The sequence below is a fragment of the Mobula hypostoma genome, chromosome 1 (genome assembly GCF_963921235.1).
Source record: "Mobula hypostoma chromosome 1, sMobHyp1.1, whole genome shotgun sequence".
Lineage (NCBI taxonomy): Eukaryota > Metazoa > Chordata > Chondrichthyes > Myliobatiformes > Myliobatidae > Mobula > Mobula hypostoma.
Window position 1 is genome coordinate 110,977,003 of NC_086097.1, and position 18,411 is coordinate 110,995,413.

Sequence of the window (18,411 nt, forward strand, 5' to 3'; positions counted from 1 at the left end):
GCATATTTAGTTAGTCTTCAATATTTGGTTAGCATTTTGCTGTTATTGCGCTTTGAATTGTAGTTCTATAGATTCAGATAATGTTCACATGTAGTCCCTTATCTAGATAAATGTTTTTTTTAAACTGAAACCCTGTGAAGGATTTACATGCCATTACTTTCTACAAGGTGAAACCTAACAGCATAAATGAATGTGTTTCTTCACTCCCAATAAGCTCAATGCCTTTTATGCATCCCTTCAAAGGACAATATGCCAGTCTAGATCTGCACAGCATCTGGCAGCCCTATGGTCTGTCTCAGAGACTTCAAATAGATCCTGCCTAGTCGCACCCCGCCCCCCAAAAAAAAATCACTGCTCTGGCTTTGGAACCCAACCGGTACACCTGTCCTGTCCGTTTCCACCACTATCTTAGAAATAAGAGCTCTGTTCACTCAAGCCAAAGTGCTTCCAGACTGCCACTTCAGTCACTTGGCTTACCTCATTCCCTAAAAGAAAGAACAATATTGCACCCTCCTGAGTAAGGCCCTTTATATATTGACTGAGAAAACTTTCCTCGACAGATTGCACATTTTCTACCCATCCAGGCCCTTAACACTCTGAATAGTCCAGTCAATAATGGGGAACTTGAAATCTTCCACTAATACAACCTCCTTATAATTACAACTATGAGCAGTTTCTCTACACACCTGCTCAAGTTCCTGCTAACAACCAGGGGTTCAATAATATAGTTCCGCTAGAATAGCCCTGCCCTTTTTGTTTCTAAGTACTACCCATATGGCCTCAATGGATGATCTCCCAAGAATGTCATTTCTTTCTTTGCCTTTGTGCACTCCTTTATCAAAAAGACAACACCCACTCCTCACTCAATATACCAGTCATGCCAGTAGCATCTTTAACCTGTCATACCGAGTTCCTAGTTGTGCCCTTCTCTTAGGGCAGCGGTCCTCAACCACCGGGCCGCGGACTGGTACCGCTGCAAAGCATGCGCTACCGGGCCGCGAGGAAACGATATGATTTGGCGATAGGAGTCAGCTGCACCTTTCCTCATTCCTTGTCATGTCCACTGTTGAGCTTGAACACATGCAAGGTCATTACCCGTGTGTCATCCATGTCAGCGCGGGAAGGAGATCAACTCCTCAAGCTTGCAAATGACGGCGGGCTGAAAAGTATGTTTGACCTAACATCTTTGCCAGCATTCTGGGTCAAAGTCAAGGCTAAATATCCTGAGATAGCCAGGAAAGCACTGAAAACGTTGCTTCCATTTCCAACATATCTCTGCAAGGAATGTAACGAAAACTAAATTGCGGAATAGACTGGACACAAGGCACCCCCTTCGAGTATCGTTGTCTCCCATCACCCCTCGATAGGACCGTCTTGTTGCAGGGAAACAAGCCCAGGACTCCCACTGATTCAGTGATATTGGTGTGTTGCAATGATTTTATATGTTCATATGGGGAAAATATGTGCTGTGTGTTTAATATCCAAATGTTACTTAAAATTTATGATGCTATTGACTTATATAACCATATAACAATTACAGCAGGGAAACAGGCGATCTCTGTCCTTCTAGTCCGTGCCCAACGCTACTCTCACCTAGTCCCACCCACCTGCACTCAGCCCATAACCCTCCATTCCTTTCGTGTCCATATAGCTATCCAATTTTTCTTTAAATGATAATATCGAACCTGCCTCTACCACTACTCTGGAAGTTCATTCAACACTTACTTCAAGCTCCCCTGATAATTGACTTATCACTATATTCATGCGAGGAAAATATGTGTTGTGTGTTTAATATTAAATTCGTTAGATAAACCCTTTAGAAACGAAATTGAGCATATTAGCCACTTATCAATTATATTCCGGTTGTGATATCGGCACGTACATGCTTGCGCAAATCACGCATGCGCACTGGTACCCGCGCAAGGCTTCATGGTCATTGTAGTCTCTTGGGGTAAACAACGTATTTGAGTGCTACTCTTGTGTGTTGGCAACCCTACCCAACCCCCACCCCCCGCCCCGCCACCCCGGTCGGCCGGTCCGCAGTGCAAAAAAGGTTGGGGACCCCTGTTTCAGGGGTATGACAGAAGTATATAAGTATCAGGGTCAAGACACCATCAGAATGGAAGATCATTATGGTGGACATCCCATATATCCCAGGTTAATGAAAGAGGAGAATGCTGGAAACTTGACAAAAATCTTTGTAAGATCCCAGTGGAATGGAGATTAGCCACTGTTCCTTTGTCCAATAAAAGGAAAAAGAAACATAGAAAACCAACAGCACAATACAGGCCCTTCGGCCCACAAAGCTGTGTTGAACATGTTCTTACCTTAGAAATTATCCAGGGTTACCCATAGCCCGCCATTTTTCTAAGCTATCCAAGGGTCTCTTAAAACACTCTATTGTATCCGCCACCGCTGCCGGCAGCCCATTCCAAGCACTCACCACTCTCTGCATAAAAAACTTATCCTGACATCTACTAGACAGGTATACGGAGAAATTTAAGGTGGGGGATTATATGGGAGGCAGGGTTTAAGGGTCGGCACAACATTGTGGGCCGAAGGGCCTGTACTGTGCTATACGGTTCTATGTTTTATCTCCTCTCTACCTACTTCTAAGCACCTTAAAACTGTGCCCTCTTGTGCTAGCTATTTCAGCCCTGGGAAAAAGCCTCTGACTATCCACACGATCAATGCCTCTCATTATCTTATACACCTCTATCAGGTCACCTCTCATCCTCCGTCGTTCCAAAGAAAAAAGGCCGAATTCACTCAACCTATTCTCATTAGGGATACTCCCCAATCCAGGCATCATCAACATCATCATCATCATCATCATCATCATCATCATCAGGTGGCATGCCCAGATTGAGCTTTGGCTGCAATGGCCCACACACTCCTGTTTCCGGTCAAGTGGATCAATTCATTGGTATTCATTTCCACAATCCAGGCAACATCCTTGTAAATCTCTTCTGCACCCTTTCTATGGTTACCACATCCTTCCTGTAGTGAGGCGACCAGAAATGAGCACAGTACTCCAAGTGGGGTCTGACCAAGGTCCTATATAGCTGCAACATTACTTCTTGGTTCCTAAGCTCAATTCCACAATTGATGAAGGCCAATGCACCGTATACCTTCTCAACCACAGAGTCAACCTGCGCAGCAGCTTTGAGCGTCCTATGGACTTGGACCCCAAGATCCCTCTGATCCTCCACACTGCCAAGAGTCTTACTATAATACTGTATTCTGCCATCATATTTGGCCAACCAAAATGAACCACCTCACACTTATTTAGGGATATAGAGCTAATCCATACAATTATTAGTTAGTGGGCCACACCAACGGCAAGGAAGCTAGCGGAGAGGATTCTTAGGGATAGGATTTACGAACACTTACGCGGACAGGTCCCCACACAAATATGCTCAGGTCCGAGTGGCAAATGTGCCCCCAGTGAACAGAGATGGATGTTCACTTATTCTTCCGCTGCTTTCAGAGGAAATTTCCAACTTCATTCCTATTGGCTTTGTAATAAACTGCATTCCATCTGGTCCTATTTTATGGCAATAACATTTTTTCTTGTGAGAAATGTGTTTTGTCCTACTCCAAAATTGTGGCACCTTTCCTGATAAAATCTACAAAAAAAATTGCTGGTGGTTTATATTGTAGAGTAGGGGTCGCCAATCCATCGATCACAATCGACCGGTCGATCTTTGAGACTTTCCCAGTAGATCCCGAAGAAAAATCAAAAATAAATACACAAATACTGTTGTAATGTGAGCATTATAAAAGTAAGTAATACTAATTAGCATAATGGTAATATAGCAATATTTTCACTAAAAAGCTGATTGTAAAGAGAGATTGTTTCCGGGTTGCAGGGGTTTAGCTCCGTTCTTTCTGCCCAGTGCGCATGGGTGTAGTTCCCCCGCCATGCACCACGTTTTCAGCGTAGCCTGTGCTGCATCAAAGTGACCAATCAGATTAGATAAGAGTACTGACTGTCGCAAACATCAATATACGGCAGTGGTCCCCAACCTCCGGGCCGCGAAGCATGCAGTGGTGCAGCGGTAGTCCGGATGCACACAGCACATCTTTAAGAAAAAAAGCTGAAATAAACAAGCTAATTAATTAGGTGCCGCCCGGCGCGTAAATGTCGGCCCAGATCAGAGGCGATGCAATCGGATCTCTCGTGATATCCTGATAGCATAGTGGAGGCTCCACGCAAGAAGGCGAAAACATACAAATTCCATCCAGAATAGGAAGAGGAATTTCGATTTACCTTGGTGAAAGACAAGTGTGTATGTATGTTGTGCCACCAAATACAAGCACTAACTAAAAGAGGGAATCTGGAGCAGCACCGCAACACCAACCACCAGGAATTTAAAGATATCTACCCCTAAAAGAGCGCAATTCGTGCCTGGAAAGTTGAGCTGAAATCGGGGTTGAAGGCCAAGCAATCGTTTTCCACAAAACATGCTGCTCAAAATAAGGCTGCTATTGAAGCATTATTTCATGTAAGTCACCTTTTGGTTGAACACAAGAAGCCTTTTACAGATGGCAATTTATTCAAGGAAGCAATGGTCATTACCGCAGAGACTGTTCTTAATGACTTTAAAAACAAAAACGGCATCACAACTGCAATACATAATATACTGCTTGGCCCTGCAACAGTGACAAGGAGAGTAGAGTCACCGTCAGAGGACGTGAATATTTTTCACTACAGTTCGATGAATTCCTGGATGTAATGCAAACAGCTCAGCTTGTTGTATTTGTCAGAATGGCTTTCCAGGATTTTACAACAAAGGAAGACTTCCCCACTCTTTCGCAATTAAAGGAAAGAACGAGAGGTGAGGATATTTACAATGAGTTTTTAAAAAATGCCCGTGAAAATGACATCCCCATTCATAAACTGGTGGCAATTACTACTGATGGGGCCGAACAATGCGCAGTGTGCGCGTTGGTTTTATACCACTAAAAGTCAGTGCCTACTTCAGGTCAACTTAGCTATGTGAAATTGCATTTTCACAGATGAAAATTATTAAATCTAAGTACAGGAGCTGACTTACTGACAGACACCTCACTGGGGTTGCCAACTTTCTCACTCCCAAATAAGGGACAAAAGTAGCAGTCAAATCCTGGGACATTTGTGTTTATCCCGAGAAAGACTACCATGACCATGAAGTCTTGCATGGGCACCTGTGTGTGCATGTGCGTACGTGCCGATTTTTTTTACCCCACGAATCAATTTTGGCTTAATCTTCATTATTTCTACTTTATATAGGCTGTGTATTTATCATCTCATTCCTGCTTTTACTATATGTTAGTGTTATTTTAGGTTTTATGTGTTATTTGGTATGATTTGGTAGGTTTTTTTTGGGTCTGGGAATGCCACAATTTTTTCCATATAAATTAATGGTAATTGCTTCTTCAGCATAAAGCATTTCGGCATGAAAGGTTTCATAGGAACACTCCACCTTAGTGGGGGGGGAATACGGGACAGTTGTCAACCCTACACCTCATAGACTGTCTCAGACTGGCTGTCTGTAGTTATGAGCCAAATTTCAGGGAACTGGGAGGAAGTATTCAGCCCCAGTCATCACACTGAGTGCAACAGTCAATTTTTATTCATTTATTTTTCGTGTTGAAATAAAATTAAATAATGAAACTTAGAATTAAAGGTGTGAAGTATCGTAATATTCTTAAAGACAGCTATGGCCTGTTTGATATGCTAGTTACAGTATTTTCTTGTTTGAATTAATTTGGAAGTTTCACAAAAGTATTTTGTGTAATTCAAATACAATTCCCCCAAGTAAAAGGCCTCAAATTGGAAGTACTATCTGAGCTGTTTTTTCTCTAAACGATTTAGTAGGTAGATCTTGCCTTTCCCTGAGGTCAAGGTAGGGGATCTTGGGCTTAAAAAGGTTGGTGACTACTATTGTAGAGAAACATGTTAGCTTCAATGCTGATTATTTGAGTTTACTTTTGATACTACGAGTTTGCTGATAAATGGAGGAAGCCCACATTTTCGTGCTTGTTTGGCCTTCTGCAGCTATGCAGATTCTCTGAAACAGCTCTTGTGTAAAATCCTTGGTATTCTTACAAGAAGCTACAAAAGCCAGTGAAACATACAGGCTGATCCAAAAACCTTCTGTGACAATAGCCACTTGTAGTTGCACCTTGAAAATACCAGACAACCCAATCTGTCTAGAAATGCACAGGAATCACAAGAACTTACAAGTCATATCAGTGCAATGATGTCAGCAGCAAGAGCAGTTAATTCCTCTCAGCATCAATAATGAAACATGCAATATCTACAGTGAGAATTGGATGGAAGTGATTTGAGTGGTTTCGAGAAATTTATGGCAATGCACCAAATTCATTGGTGCCATCAGACTTGATAAGTCCAAATGTACAGTGCCCAAAATAACATGAAACATATTAGCCTTTTTACTCATCTTCAAATAATCACTTTTGAGAAAGAGAACTGAAGTGGTCTGATTGCACAAATTGACAATTATTGGCATTTTGTTACTCTGCTGTTTTCCTTCAAACATGAGATCAGGTACCGTTTGTGTGGAGATGGCATGAACTACGTGGGTTTCCCCTCACTTCCTGAAGACATAGCAGTTGGTAAATTGGTTAAATAACCATTGTAAATTGTTCCTACTCAAGTGGTAAAATCTGAGAAGAATGAGGAGATTTTTAAAAAAGGACCAATGTAGGATTAGCTTAAGTGACTGGTTAAAAGCACAAGTCCCCATGTTTATGTTTTATCTGTTTACATAGAACAGCACTTTACAGACCACTCTTCCCAAAATGTGCTGACCTTAATCCAATTTATATAAAGATCCTTCTCCAGTGTGTCATCTAGATCAGGGGTCCCCAACCTTTTTTGCAAAACGGACCGGTTTGTTATTCGCAATATTCTTGCGGACCTGCCAACCCGGGGGGGGGGGGGGGGGAGGCTTGCCAACGGACAAGAGTAGCAATCAACTACGTTGTGTTTACCTCAAGAAAGACTACAATGACCATGAAGCCTTGCGCGGGCACCAGTGCGCATGCGTGTACGTGCCAATTTTTTTCTACAAATCGTTTTTGGCGATTCTGTCGGGTGGGGGGGGGGGTAATCACGACCAGAATATAGGTGATAAGTGACTAATACACTTAATTTCGTTTCTAAAGGGGTTTATCTAACTAATTTAATATTAAACACACAGCGCATATTTTCCTCGTATGAATATAGTGATAAGTCAATTATCAGGGGAGGACAGGGGAGCTTGAAGTAAGTGTTGAATGAACTTCCAGTAGAAGTGGTAGAGGCCGGTTCGATATTAATCATTTAAAGAAAAACTGGATAGGTATATGGACAGGAAAGGAATGGAGGGTTCTGGGCTGAGTGCAGGTCGGTGGGACTAGGTGAGAGTCGCGTTCGGCATGGACTAGAAGGGCCGAGATCGCCTGTTTCCGTGCTGTAATTGTTATATGGTTATACAAGTCACTTATAAGTCAATAGCATCATAACATTTTAAGTAACATTTGGATATTAAACACACAGCACATATTTTCCCCGCATGAACATGTAAAATCATTGCAACACACCAATATCGCTGAATCAGTGGGAGCCCTGGGCTTGTTTTCCTGCAACAAGACAGTCCGATCGAGGGGTGATGGGAGACAGTGATACTCGAAGGGGGTTCCTTATGTCCAGTCTATTCCGCAACTTAGTTTTCGTTGCATTCATTGCAGAGATATGTTGGAAATGGAAGCAACGTTTTCAGTGCTTTCCTGGCTAACTCAGGATATTCAGCCTTGACTTTGATTCAGAATGGTGGCAGAGATGTTATGTCAAGCATACTTTTCAGCCCGCCATCATTTGCAAGCACGAGGAGTTGATCTCCTTCCCGCGCTGACACGGATGAGGCGTGCGTAATGACCTCGCGTTTGTTCAAGTTCAACAGTGGGCGTGACAGGGAATGAGGAAAGGTGCAGCTGACTCATATCGCCAAATCATATCGTTTCCTCGCGGCCAGTTAGCACATGCTTTGCAGCCTGGTTGTTAGGGACCGCTGATCTAGATCCCTCATTCCCTTCATATTCATGTATTTATCTAAAAGTCTGTTAAACTCCACCAACATTACTGTTTTCACTACCACTACTACCCACAACCCCACTCCAGTGAACAATTTCGGGTTCCTACACTCTCTCCATGAAAATAATTGCCCTCGTGTTACATTTAAGCTTTCCTCCTCATAACTTGAAAGCACATCCTCTGGTTTTGAAACATTATGATATCTGAATCCTCAAGTAGCATCCTTGTCACTGTAATCTAATCTGTACATCTGGATTATAAATCCAGTAAAATAACAATCACTCCACCAATATAAGTGTTAAAACAGCCTCACAAAAATAAATGGGAGGGCATATAACAGCTCTGTGACTGGATAGGGATGTTGAAAATTGGCACTGTTGTTATGTGAATGAAATTGCCAGAGAGAATTACTGGTAGATACAAAGCAGCTTCTTTATTTGACAAAACAAGGTACAACAGACATTATATGGAGACGCTTTCAGTGAAAAGGTCTGTTGGCCCAACATGCGGCTCGATATTTATTTGCTAAACAAAAAGGACAATTCCATATTTACAAAGTATATACAATGCTTTCTTTTGAAACTACATACAAAATTCACACCTTCTGAATCCACAATACATTATCAAGGAACAGAAGACTAGTAGCCAAAATCATTTGCTAAATGTAAATGACCTAAACCCAAAAATCAGTCTAACAGTCCCTCCTCTTGGCCCTCCTGAACAAAATAAATTTGTACCAGGAAAGGCCAACCTAGGAGGATCTACTCAATTAGGACAGCAAAAATGCCCTGTCTCAAAATTCCCCAATTTTATGTACCTCAATATCTACCCTAGTATTCCCTAATCGCTAAGTACCAAATGCTAAAGCAGAGAGGTTACTCCAAAAATTTAAACAAGTCTTTAGAAATGCGGCTTTTTTCCCTTGCCTGTTGGCTCTTCCCCTGCAGGCCAATTGCAGCTTAATCACATTCCTCGTCTTCACTCCCTCATTCTCTGGTCGCTAAAACACTCTTTCCAGGGGCACCAGCAAGGTAAATGCATGAGGCCCACAGGCCCTCTCATCGATGTACAGGAAGGGGTTAGAAACATAGAAACATAGAAAATAGGTGTAGGTCATTTGGCCCTTCCAGCCTGCACCGCCATTCAGTATGATCATGGCTGATCATCCAACTCAGAACCCTGTACCAGCCTTCCCTCCATACCCCCTGATCCCTTTAGCCACAAGTGCCATATCTAACTCCCTCTTAAATATAGCCAATGAACTGGCCTCAACTGTTTCCTGTGGCAGAGAATTCCACAGATTCACCACTCTCTGTGTCAAGAAGTTTTTCCTAATCTTGGTCCTAAAAGGCTTCCCCTTTATACTCAAACTGTGACCCCTTGTTCTGGACTTCCCCAACATCGGGAACAATCTTCCTGCATCTAGCCTGTCCACTCCCTTTAGGATTTTATACGTTTCAATAAGATCCCCCCTCAATCTTCTAAATTCCAACGAGTATAAGCCTAGTCGATCCAGTCTTTCATCATATGAAAGTCCTGCCATCCCAGGAATCAATCTGGTGAACCTTCTTTGTACTCCCTCTATGGCAAGGATGTCTTTCCTCAGATTAGGGGACCAAAACTGCACCCAATACTCCAGGTGTGGTCTCACCAAGGCCTTGTACAACTGCAGTAGTACCTCCTCGCTCCTGTACTCAAATCCTCTTGCTATGTAGCCAGCATACCATTCGCCTTTTTCACCATCTGCTGTACCTGCATGCCCACTTTCAATGACTGGTGTATAATGACACCCAGGTCTCATTGCACCTCCCCTTTTCCTAATCGGCCACCATTCAAATAATAATGTTTTCCTGTTTTTGCCACCAAAGTGGATAACCTCACATTTATCCACATTAAACTGCATCCTCCATGAATTTGTCCACTCACCTAACCTATCTAAGTCACCCTGCATCCTCTTAGCAACCTCCTCACAGCTAACACTGCCACCCAGCTTCGTGTCATCTGCAAACTTGGAGATGCTGCATTTAATTCCCTCATCTAAGTCATTAATATATATTGTAAACAACTGGGGTCCCAGCACTGAGCCTTGCGGTACCCCACTAGTCACTACCTGCCATTCTGAAAAGGTCCCGTTTATTCCCACTCTTTGCTTCCTGTCTGCCAACCAATTCTCTATCCACATCAATACCTTACCCCCAATACCGTGTGCTTTAAGTTTGCACACTAATCTCCTATGTGGGACCTTGTCAAAAGGTTGGGGTGGTTTCTATGTAAATGACTACGAAGACCTCTCCCCGGTTGGCACCCCCTTCCGAACTGACGAGTTGATCACTGGCCCGACTGCTGAAAGGGCCCAGTTCATTTGGGTTTACTCCTCATTCAGACTGGGGGTAAGTGCTTCCAGATGCTGTGTGCAGTCTGAAATGTCATAAAAGTTGTGGAACTTGCTGTCTCTAATTTGACTTAAAAATCCCTCCCCATCTATTTTCCAACATCTTTTCTATTCTATGCTATTAAACTAATCATCTACCTTCAGCAACCAGTCTTCATTACAAAGTACATCATCACAATTTAGCACACTATTCACGGTTTTCCATCACGCTCTCTGCGTCTTCTGCCACACTCTCCGGGTCTTCTGCCTTTGCGTTTCCTCCGGGTATGTTTTCATCAGCTGTGGTCAGATCTGGTATGGCCGGCTGATATTACATGGTGGGGCCACCGTGTCTCTTTCCTCCCCATGTGCTCAGCTCCCATCTGGTCCCTCCTTTGTTCCCTTTCTCCACCACCTCTCCTTCTCTTTTGCCTCCAACTTTTCATATAATTTTTCTAAACTGACTTCCGTCGTTTCTTCCTGCGCACTTGCAATTTCAATTGCCTCTTGTTCCTCTTTTGTTCCTTCACTCTACCCTGGACAGCTGTCAGTGCGTCAGTTTTTATAGGGTGCTGCTTGTGGGGTTTATGCAGGTCCCCATCTATTTTAACTCGGTTTATCTTTACTTGACCACAATCTTGTTTGTGCCTAGCCCACACAGCTGGGAACTGCTGACAAAGCAACCCATAGACACCATCCTGGCTCCAGTCTCTGGTGATCGGGCAGCTGCGACCATGTTAGCCAGATTGTGTATTCTGTTGGTTGCACGCGTTCGCTGCCCCTGACTTGTCCATATTATTTCTCCCTTTCCAGAATCTATAACAGCTCCTGCTTCCTTTAGGATGTCTATTCCAAGGACAGTGCCCTCATTATTTGGACATACCCAGAAATACACTGGAAGCTGCTCTCCCCCAATTTTCAGTATTTGCAACTCGCTTCTTTCTGCTTTCAGTGTTTTCCCCCTATACCCTTAATATCGGTGATTTAATTCACACAACAACATTTGGTGTCAGGAGTGGGATTCAGAGCTTTTAGTAATCCATTGTTCCAAATTAAATCCACAATACGTTATCAAGGAACAGAAGACTGGTAGCCAAATGTAAATGACCTAAACCCGCAAATCACTGTAACAGTACATTATGTTCAATGTGGTTAAATGTGAGGTTCTGCACTTCAAGAGGAATCTAAAGACAGCCTTATGTAAATGTAGAAAGACTCCAGAAGAACAAATGACAAGTGATAAGACCATAAGATATTGGCGCAGAATTTAGCCATTTGGCCCATCGAATCTGCTCCGCCATTCCATTATGGCTGATTTAATATCCTTCTCAACTCCATTCTCCTGCCTTCTCTGTAACATTCTGATTAATCAAGAACCTACCAACCTCTGGCTTAATTATACTCAATGATTTGACCTCCACAGTCATCTGTAGCAATGAATTCCACAGATTCACCACTCTCTGGCTAAAGAAATTCTTCATCTCTTTTCTAGATGGAAGTCCCTCAAGTCTGAGGGTGTGCTCTCTGGTCCTAGACTCCCCCTCCATAGGAAACATCCTTCCCACATCCACTTTATCTAGACCTTTAAATATTCAATAGGCTGCAATGAGATCCGCCTTCATTCTTCTAAACTCCAGTGAGTACAGGCCCAGAGACATCAAATGTCATTATGTTAGCCATTTCATTATAACCATATAACAATTACAGCACGGAAACAGGCCATCTCGGCCCTTCTAGTCCGTGCTGAACGCTTACGCTCACCTAGTCCCACCGACCTGCACTCAGCCCATAACCCTCCATTCCCTTCCTGTCCATAAAGCTATCCAATTTAACTTTAAATGACAATATCGAACCTGCCTCTACCACTTCTACTGGAAGTTCGTTCCACACAGTTACCGCTCTCTGAGTAAAGAAGTTCCCCCTCGTGTTACCCCTAAACTTTTGCCCCCTAACTCTCAACTCATGTCCTCTTGTCTGAATCTCCCCCACTCTCAATAGAAAAAGCCTATACACGTCAACTTTATCTATCCCCCTCATAATTTTAAATACCTCTATCAAGTCCCCCCTCAACCTTACCATTTACCATGTAAGTCCTATTTTGATTAGTCCTACCAAAATGTAGCACCTCACATTTATCAGCATTAAACTCCATCTGCTATCTTTCAGCCCACTCTTCTAACAGGCTTAAATCTTTCTGCAAGCTTTGAAAACCTACTTCATTATCCACAACGCCACCTATCTTAGTATCATCTGCATACTTACTAATCCAATTTACCACCCCATCGTCCAGATCATTAATGTATATGACAAACAACACTGGATCCAGTACAGATCCCCGAAGCACACCACCAGTCAGGCCTCCAACCTGACCAGCAGTTATCCACCACTACTCTCTGGCGTCTCCCATCCAGCCACTGTTGAATCTATTTTACTACTTCAATATTAATACCTAACAATTGAATCTTCCTAACTAACCTTCTGTATGAAACCTTATCAAAGGCCACTTTACCCTCGTCAACTTTCCTAGTAACCTCTTCAAAAAATTCAATAAGATTTGTCAAACATAACCTTTCACGCACAAATCCATGTTGACTGTTCCTAATCAGACCCTGTCTATCCAGATAATTATATATACCATCTCTAAGAATACTTTCCATTAACTTACCCACCACTGACATCAAACTTACAGGCTGATAATTGCTAGGTTTACTCTTAGAACCCTTTTAAACAATAGAACAACATCAGCATTACGCCAATCCTCCGGCACCATCCCCATTTCTAATGACATTTGAAATATTTCTGTCAGAGCCCCTGCTATTTCTACACTAACTTCCCTCAAGGTCCTAGGGAATATCCTGTCAGGACCCGGAAAAATCCACTTTTATATTCCTTAAAAGCGCCAGTACTTCCTTCTCTTTAATCATCATAGTTTCCATAACTTCACTACCTGTTTCCCTTACCTTACACAATTCAATATCCTTCTCTTTAGTGAATACCAAAGAAAAGAAATTGTTCAAAATCTCCCCCATCTCTTTTGGCTCCACACATAGCTGTCCACTCTGATTCTCTAAGGGACCAATTTTATCCCTCACTATCCTTTTGCTATTAATATAGCTGTAGAAACCCTTCGGATCCATTTTCACCTTACTTGCCAAAGCAACCTCACATCTTCTTTCAGCTTTCCTAATTTCTTTCTTAAGATTCTTTTTACATTCTTTGTATTCCTCGAGCACCTCATTTACTCCATGCTGCCTATATTTATTGTAGATATCTCTCTTTTTCCAAACCAAGTTTCCAATATCCCTTGAAAACCATGGATCTCTCAAACTTTTAACCTTTCCTTTCAACCTAACAGGAACATAAAGATTCTGTACCCTCAAAATTTCACCTTTAAATGACCTCCATTTCTCTATTACATCCTTCCCACAAAACAATTTGTCTCAATCCACTCCTTCTAAATCCTTTCTCATTTCCTCAAAGTTAGCCTTTCTCCAATCAAAACTATCCTGCACACATTTTACAAACTCCAAACCATCCAGTCCTTTTACAGTATGGGCTTCCCAGTCCATGTGTGGAAAATTAAAATCTCCCACAATCACAACCTTGTGCTTACTACAAATATCTGCTATCTCCTTACAAATTTGCTCCTCCAATTCTTGTTCCCCATTTGGTGGTCTATAATACACCCCTGTAAGTATTACTACACCTTTCCCATTCCTCAAGTCCACCTAAATAGCCTCCACAGACGAGCCTTCTAATCTATCCTGCCAGAGCACCGCTGTAGTATTTTCTCTGACAAGCAATGCAACACCTCTCCCTTTTGTCCCTCCAATTCTATCACACCTGAAGCAACGAAATCCAGGAATATTTAGTTGCCAATCACACCCCTCCTGCAACCATGTTTCACTAATAGCTACAACATCATACTTCCAGGTATCAATCCATGCTCTAAGCTCATCCTCCTTTCTTACAATGCTCCTCGCATTAAAATAAATATATTTAAGAAATTTTCCACCTCTTACTCTCTGTTTATCACTAACAGTGCAAACAACGTTACTATCTTTTTTTTCTTCCTTCTCCCCTACATCTGTTCCTATACTCTGGGTTCCCCTCTCCCCTTGTATCTAGTTTAAATCCACTGGAGCTTCTCTAGCAAACCTACCTGCAAAAATATTTGTCCCCCTTCAGTTCAGATGTAAACCATCCCGCCGGAACAGGTCCCACCTTCCCTGGAAAACTGCCCAATTATTTATAAATCTAAAGCCCTCCCTCCTGCACCATGTCTTCAGCCACGTGTTGATCTGCGCTATCTTACTATTTCTAAACCCGCCTGCACGTGGCACTGGTCGCAATCCTGAGATTGCTATCCTGGAGGTCCTGTCCTTTAACTTGGTGCCTAACTCTCTGAACTCACCTTTCAGGACCTCCCCTTTCAGGACCTCCTCACTCTTCCTACCCACGTCACTGGTCCCTAAATGGACCACAACATCTGGCTGCTCACCCTCCCTCTTGAGAATACTGAGAACTCAATCCGAGATAGTAGTAGTAGTCATAGTCATACTTTATTAATCCCGGGGGGAAATTGGTTTTCGTTACAGTTGCTCCATAAATAATAAATAGTAATAGAACCATAAATAGTTAAATAGTAATATGTAAATTATGCCAGTAAATTATGAAATAAGGATGTCTGACCCTCTAAGGGAAGAGTTGTAAAGTTTGATGGCCGCAGGCAGGAATGACCTCCTATGACGCTCTGTGCTGCATCTCGGTGGAATGAGTCTCTGGCTGAATGTACTCCTGTGCCCACCCAGTACATTATGTAGTGGATGGGAGACATTGACCAAGATGGCATGCAACTTAGACAGCATCCTCTTTTCAGACACCACCGTGAGAGAGTCCAGTTCCATCCCCACAACATCACTGGCCTTACGAATGAGTTTGTTGATTCTGTTGGTGTCTGCCACCCTCAGCCTGCTGCCCCAGCATACAATAGCAAACATGATAGCACTGGCCACCACAGACTCGTAGAACATCCTCAGCATCGTCCGGCAGATGTTAAAGGATCTCAGTCTCCTCAGGAAATAGAGATGGCTCTGACCCTTCTTGTAGACAGCCTCAGTGTTCTTGGACCAGTCCAGTTTATTGTCAATTCGTATCCTCAGGTATTTGTAATCCTCCACCATGTCCACACTGACTCCCTGGATGGAAACAGGGTTCACTGGTACCTTAGCTCTCCTCGGGTCCACCACCAGCTCCTTAGTCTTTTTCACATTAAGCTGCAGATAATTCTGCTCACACCATGTGACAAAGTTTCCTACTGTAGCCCTGTACTCAGCCTCATCTCCCTTGCTGATGCATCCAACTATGGCAGAGTCATCCGAAAATTTCTGAAGATGACAAGACTCTGTGCAGTAGTTGAAGTCCGAGGTGTAAATGGTGAAGAGAAAGGAGACAAGACAGTCCTCTGTGGAGCCCCAGTGCTGCTGATCACTCTGTCGGACACACAGTGTTGCAAGCACACGTACTGTGGTCTGCCAGTCAGGTAATCAAGAATCCATGATACCAGGGAAGCATCCACCTGCATCTCTGTCAGCTTCTCCCCCAGCAGAGCAGGGCGGATGGTGTTGAACGCACTGGAGAAGTCAAAAAACATGACCCTCACAGTGCTCGCTGGCTTGTCCAGGTGGGTGTAGACACGGTTCAGCAGGAAGGCGATGGCATCCTCAACTCCTAGTCGGGACTGGTAGGCGAACTGGAGGGGATCTAAGTGTGGCCTGACCATAGGCCAGAGCAGTTCCAGAACAACTCTCTCCAGGGTCTTCATGATGTGGGAGGTCAAAACCACCGGTCTGTAGTCATTGAGGCTACTGGGGCACGGTGTCTTCGGCACAGGGACGAGGCAGGACGTCTTCCACAATACAGGAACTCTCTGGAGCCTCAGGCTCAGGTTGAATACATGGTGAAGTACTCCACATAGCTGAGGGGCACAGGCTTTGAGCACCCTGGTACTGACACCATCCGGTCCTGCAGCCTTGCTTGGGTTGAGACGTTTCAGCTCTCTCCTCACCTGTAGAGCTGTGAAGCCCACCGTTGTGGTTTCGTGTGTGGAAGGGGTATAGTCATGAGAGCAGGGTGGGGGACTGTGAGGAGGAGTAGGAGGGGAGAGTGAAATATGTGTTGGTTGGGGGCTGACAACAGATGGTTCATGTGTGGGATGGGCAGGGGCCACACTGTCAAATCTGTTAAAGAACAGGTTAAGTTCATTGGCCCTGCCTTCCACTCCTCTGTTGCTAGCTTGCCGGAACCCAGTGATGGTCCTCATCCCCCTCCAGACCTCTCTCATGTTGTTCTGCTGGAGTTTCCACTCAAGCTTCCTCCTGTACCTGTCTTTAGCCTCCCTGATCCTGGCTTTCAGGTCACTCTGTATTGCCCTCAGCTCCTCCCTATTTCCATCTCTAAACGCCCTCTTTTTAGCATTCAGGAAGAGCTTAATGTCCTTTGTCACCCATGGCTTGTTATTTGAATAACAAAGGACAGTTCTTGTCGGAACATTGCAGTCCACACAGAAGTTGATGTAATCAGTGATGCACTCTGTGAGCCCATCAATATCCTCTCCATGTGGCTCACAGAGTGCCTGCCAGTCTGTCACCTCAAAACAACCCTGGAGCGCCTCATAAGCCTCCTCCGACCATTTTCTCACTGTCCTCGAGGTTGCAGGTTTACTCTTCACCACAGGCATGTAGCAGGGTTTTAGATGCACCAGGTTGTGATCTGACCTTCCTAGTGGGGGGAGGGGACCGGAGCTGTATGCATCCTTAATGTTAGCGCACATCAAATCCGGAGTCCTCTCCCCTCTGGTTGTACAGCTCACATACTGCGTGAAGTTGGGCAGTGTTCTAGCCATGGTAACTTGGTTGAAGTCACCCGAGATGGTAATGAGGGCACTCGGGTGCTGGGTTTGTAGTCTGGCTATGACGGTGTAAATGATGTTACACGCCGACGTCGGGTTGGCAGAGGGAGGGATGTACACAACAACCACAATTACGTGCAAGATTTCTCTTGGCAAATAATATGGCCGGAGTACAACAGCAAAAAGTTCAATATCCAGGCTACAGACCCATTCCTTGATCGTAATATGCCCAGGATCCAGGATTGCACCATCTGTTATTTACCAGAACCGTCAGCCCCGCTCCTTTACGCTTACCGCTCTCAGTGCAATTCCGGTCAACTCGAACTGTCTGGAAGCCCTCCATGGAAACGCTTTGATCGGGTATGTCCTCGTGCAGCCACATCTCTGTGAAGAACATGACACTGCTCTCCCGAAATGTTCTCTGACTCCTGACAAGCGCAGTCAGTTAGTCCATTTTATTCCCCAGCGATCTCATATTTCCCATGATAAGAGAGGGGAGACACGGCTTATCACTTCTCTTCTCCAAAAGCCTCTGTTGTCTCGACCCGGTCCTCTTCCCTCACCTTTTTGATTCCCTTCTGCATCCTCTGTGTGTTTTCCTCCAGATTTCAGCCGGTATGTCCGCTGTTCTGTTCGCTAAACCGGCGGGCATGAGCGTCATCAATTGCTCCCAATACACAATGTGGCCATCCTGCTGCCACGCTAACGAGATGTGTCCAAATGTAACTAATTCCAGCGCTAAAAAAACAGGTAAAACTCTCTCCACCAGCATGTAGAGAGGGTGCAGCTTCAACGTGTTACCGTGAGAAAAAAAATACAACAAATAACTAAGTTGAAAAGTTTAAGAGTAAGAAACTATGGAGCAACTGTAACCGGCTGCATGCACGACCGGCGCATGCGCACAAAGCACAAGATATCGCGGTCCTTGGCACCAGGGAGGCAACAGACCATCCAGGATTCTCAATCTCTTCCACAGAACCTCTTATCTGTCCCCCTAACTATCGAATCCCCTATCACTGCTGCTCTTTTCCCTCCTTCCCTTCTGAG

General features: G+C 44.0%; 1 protein-coding gene across 3 annotated transcripts in view; it reads right to left on the reverse strand.

The window, feature by feature from the left end:
- The window catches only part of golga4 (golgin A4), a 266,334-nt gene that overhangs the window by 97,189 nt on the left and 150,734 nt on the right, over positions 1-18,411 (reverse strand). The window lies entirely within an intron of this gene.